This window comes from Corvus brachyrhynchos, unplaced genomic scaffold (genome assembly GCF_000691975.1).
Source record: "Corvus brachyrhynchos isolate BGI_N302 unplaced genomic scaffold, ASM69197v1 scaffold62, whole genome shotgun sequence".
Taxonomy (NCBI): Eukaryota; Metazoa; Chordata; class Aves; order Passeriformes; family Corvidae; genus Corvus; species Corvus brachyrhynchos.
This window is the reverse complement of record NW_008236629.1, coordinates 2057613-2062234: the sequence shown is the minus strand read 5'-3', so window position 1 is coordinate 2062234 and position 4622 is coordinate 2057613. Positions and strand designations below refer to the sequence as shown.

Below are 4622 nucleotides of genomic sequence, written 5' to 3'. Positions count from 1 at the left end.
ACTCTCCAGGCTCCGCTAGCCCACCCTCCCCTAGCAACAGCTACAGCAAAGAATGTCAATGTCACAGCAAGAATGCACAAGTTCAGTCTGAGAAAATAAATCGTGGCATGTAACACTATGCCTGGGCTTTAGCTGGCATAAATAAGCACAGCTTTTTGCTCAGTAGGACCAAAGTTTTTAGACTTCTCCCAAAAGGTGGGACTGACATAAATGTTACTAAGATCCAGCTAAGCTTTCCTAAGGTGATGATTCCCTCCCTTTCTTCAGTGAGCTCACGTTTAGAAATATTTTCTATCACTCATTTACACTGGCTTGTTTTTTACAGTAGTGCCGTATTTCCATAATTGTCTATGCAGTATATAAATGTGCATGTCTACAAGCCTCCTGCATAATAAAATCCCAGTTTATGATGCATTTAAGTAATGGGGGAAATTTCAATGAAAGCAACAACGTTGCATATAAACAGAGAACAAGTTAAATTAACTGTAAGAGTTACTTCTAACTTAGGTGGTTGATAACATTTCATTCATTAATGCACAAACAATACATCCTCTCTTGAAGAAGCAAAGGCTGAAATAGTTCCAATGTGATCTGGCTTTCTTGTTTTCAGCAGAAGTTTGAGGATTATGGAGCACCCTTTCTAATAATAAATGTTTAAAACTATGCTTAGACCTACTACTGCTACAATTGCCCATAGTGCAGAGTCTCTAAGCAACATGATGTACATCAGCTTTCCATACCATCTGGATCAGTGTGGTTTGAACCCTGTTCAGAAACACAAATGATACCCACCCAGTTCTCCAACCCTATTCCATATTTCTTGCTGGTGAATATCTTTCCAGACCACACCTTTCAGGTATTTTGCCCAGTTTTTGCAAGTCACCTTTATACTCTGTCCCAGTGACGTCCTGCATCTACCCCGAGGGCTGACAAAGGCTGCTCTCAGGAGGGTGCTGCTGCTTCCCACTCAGAAGGGACAGGGTCAAGGGCTCCACTTCCTTCATGCAGTCAAAACATCGTATCCTTTCCCAACCCAGCTATCTCTGTTTAAAGATGCAAATACACCAGAGAAGGAAAGGGAAGGGATAGGGATTGTTAAGATATGGATTCTGGGCAATAATCTGTCCCGAGGAGTGTTTCACCTGTCTCCCCCATATAGGGCTGTGCTAGCTCAAGTACAAGTCGGGTGCAGAGGGAATGTTGTAGGGATGAGAGCCCCTAGTTCATCTTGCTCTAAAAGACACACCAATAACATCTATAACTGCCCCCCCAGGAGACCTACCCTCAGCCAATTAATATCTGTATTTCCCATGCCCTGTTTTCCTCAAAGTGCTGTGGAGCCCTACACTAAGTTTAGCCCTAACTTTAGGGACGAAATAGGGTCCCTTTGAGCAGGGAGCGTTACGTAAACATCAGAATGACTGCATGTCTCCAGGCTCATCTCCCACACACTTGTGGGTCCCGCAATCATGGTACCTGCTGGGCAGAAAGGTCCTTAGGGCAAGAGCTATCTCCAACAAGCTCACACTAAAAACTGCTTAGACAACAGTGTTGGGTGTGGGGGGAGCTGGACAAAAATCACTAACAAGTGCTCTTTTATTACAGTGGGAGCAGTGATGACTGAACAAAAATGGAATTAAACCTCACATATCCATGAAGCAAATGTGCTGTTTATCAATACTGTGCTCCAACTGCAGGCTCTCAGCCCACATGGCTTTATGCAGAAAAAACAGCTCTTAATGAGAGCAGTATCAAGAGGAACAATTTTAAAACAGGATGCTCCTGCTTGCCTAGCAGAGTAAGCAGTGAAAGCTTCCCTCCAAGGTGACTTCCAACCGGAGTGAGCATCGCTCACCAGATGCAACAGGATGGCAGACAAATGCATCTTCCCTGCCACAGCCCAGCGCCATGCAAGTCTAGACTAACATCAGCAGGACTCCAGGGCTTTATCCCAGCTGAGGACCTGGCACAATACGTTAAAAGGTATTTTGGCACCAGGCTTGTTTATTTGTAGGCACGGTCCCCGCTCAGCACGTATGAATTGTGCAGCATCAGAGACCACAGCTTGACAAGCTCTGCACAATGCCGTGGTCTCGCCGTGTGCACCAGGCAGACATTCCAAGCCCTGCAGGCAATGATGCACACCTGGCAGCCGGCACAAACAAGCAGTCATAGCTGTGATCTCTCCCACGTTATTCTCCATGGACCGTGCCTCCTTGCGTGGTTCCTTCCAGCTATCAGTTGTACAGCAGATTTGGAGCTCAGGGGTTTTGACTCTTGTTACAAGAGTGTCCTAAGGAAGGAAAGAGGGGGAGATGCAGGAGAGCAGGCTGTGTGTAAGCAGCCAGGGCTACCTGCTGCAGTACTGTACAAAGGCCATCGCTTTGAGAACAGGAAGAAAAATCCTGTCACTCTCAGACATGCTCTTCTGGTGTTCTCCCCATTGAGGCTGATGCTGCAGTGTGCTGGGAGAGGACATACACTACAGACAAATCTATTCCTCTGGCTAATTTGATTATGCCTCAGGTGCTGCCCCTCCAGAGAGTCTTCCCATCATGTCATGGCAGCAATATCCATGCTGGCTCCAAAGACCTGGACTATCTATGCAGCAAAGGCAGGGCAGCACAGAGATAAGGGCTGGGCCCCAGGGTGAGCACCCGGCTGTGGCCAGACCGATGGCCACTGCCCTTCCCTTCAGCAAAGACTTGCTGGAGGGAGCCCACCAGCTGTGGAGCCACCCTGCTCCTCACCCCCATCTGTGCAAGGGCCACACCACGCTCACAGGCAGCACAGGTTGCCACACGACACCGATTCCAGCCACCCTTCCCAGGCCACGGGACAGCCTGCGTGGAGCAGCACGGTGCCCTCCTTCAGAGGAACAGCGACATGACAGCCACTGACAGAGATGTGCAAAAAAATGCTCCTCAGAACACTGAAGGCTTCCAGATCTTTTTTTGTGAGCTGTGTGCAGGATCATTCGCCCTCCCCTCTCACCTCCACAGCAATGGCAAACAGCTGCAGCTCTGATCATAGCTCCCAGTCTCCTTGTCCCTCCAGCTCCCCACAGCTTCCCACCTGCATTAGTTGCCTTCAGTGAAGTAAATTGTTCACGTCAGGGATGCAGCCAGAGCAGAAATGTGCTTTGTTACGTGTCAAAAGGGCAAGTGAGTAAAGAAGAGGTTTTTTCATTTTCCTTCCCAAGTTACCTTCCTAAAGCCTTCCGGTCTGAACTCTGTACACCCTTCCCAACACGTACTCATGCTTTAGTGATTTGCCTCAAAGCTTGGTTGAAATAACACTCTGCAAGACCACCTTGATGCACTATCCTTGCCTCCTGCAAGCTGTGAAACAAATCCTGTCTGTTTTTGAGCCATTCCAGTACTGTCCCAACATGAGATTTTACTTCCAAGATACACATACACAATTCACTATAACCAAAAGCATTACTGAAGGACAAATTTAGCTTATGGCACAGAAGCACAAAGATACCAAACCTTTTAAACTATTTTGGAAAAGCATCAAAAAAAATGTTTGGCACTACAGTGTTATAATTTCCAAGCTACTTCCCTCTGTCTCTAGAGATAAAAGTCGTCCCCAGGCTGCTGATGAACTTACCAGGTACATGTTAATAACTGGGGGAAAACTGATCCGAACTATCAGACAACACAGCCTGCTGTGCAGAACTGGCAAAGCAATTCAAAAGTTTTGAATGCCGGCTTTGTGAGTTAAAATCAGGACAAGATTTCCACCTGCCAGAGAGTATGCAATTGCCTGGCCCTTAACCAAAGTATTTCAAAACAAGATGAGAATGGATCAACAGGGAACCAGGATACCAGCAGTAGGTGTTCAGTGCTGCAGCAAAGCACCAGGAAACTTTCCCACCAACAGTTATCCTTACAGCATGTGTTAGGCTGCTGGGGTATTCCAACAAATCGCTCACTTTCTAGAAAGGGGAAGTGCAAAGCAGCGTATCTAACAGTGCAGCTTCTCTGCTGTTCTGGCAGTTCTTTCAGCATTGAAACAGCCTCTGTTCACCTGCAGGGGCAGTTCCTTGTATTACTGGCACAAGCCACAGCTCCTTCAGTTACCAGCTTGATTCCATCAATCCAAGAGTTCTGCTGCACACATCACCTACTGACAGGAAAGCAGTGAGTTGCTACCTTATTGCTGGTTATGTTAATTAAGCATCGTGACTCCCCATGAGACAGGCAGGTGACATCAATCCCAATTTCATGTCCTTACGTGGTGGAAGTGCCAGACTGACTTGCAGACGAGACGAGGTCTCAGCGAGAGGTCACCCAACCTATGGAAAGGTCTGCCCCACACGGGGATCAACACATGCCTCAACCCGAACCAGGACCTGGACAGCAAAGCCACCTCCGGATGGCGAGGCAGAGGTGCCCGGAGGGCAAGGGAGGCCGCGGGGACAGGAGGATGCTGCCGCGGCGCAAGCCCAGGGCAGCTGGGGCAGCGCCGCTCTGAGCAGATGCAGTGCACGTAGAGCAGATGTACTGTGGATGTTTTTAAAAACACACATGACAAGAGGAGGACGCGGCGGAGACCCGCCCGGGCAGGCGCACCGCTGGAGCAACAGCTGCCGGGGGAGGCCGGGGTGCGCATCG

General features: G+C 48.4%; 1 long non-coding RNA gene across 1 annotated transcript in view; it reads left to right on the top strand.

Annotated features, from left to right (window-relative positions):
* The first annotated feature begins 6 nt into the window (after positions 1–6).
* Positions 7–4622, top strand: part of LOC108444785 — a 24760-nt gene continuing 20144 nt past the window's right edge. The window contains exon 1 of the long non-coding RNA XR_001859482.1: positions 7–4612. This is a non-coding gene — a long non-coding RNA (uncharacterized LOC108444785). The remainder of the gene's footprint in view (positions 4613–4622) is intronic.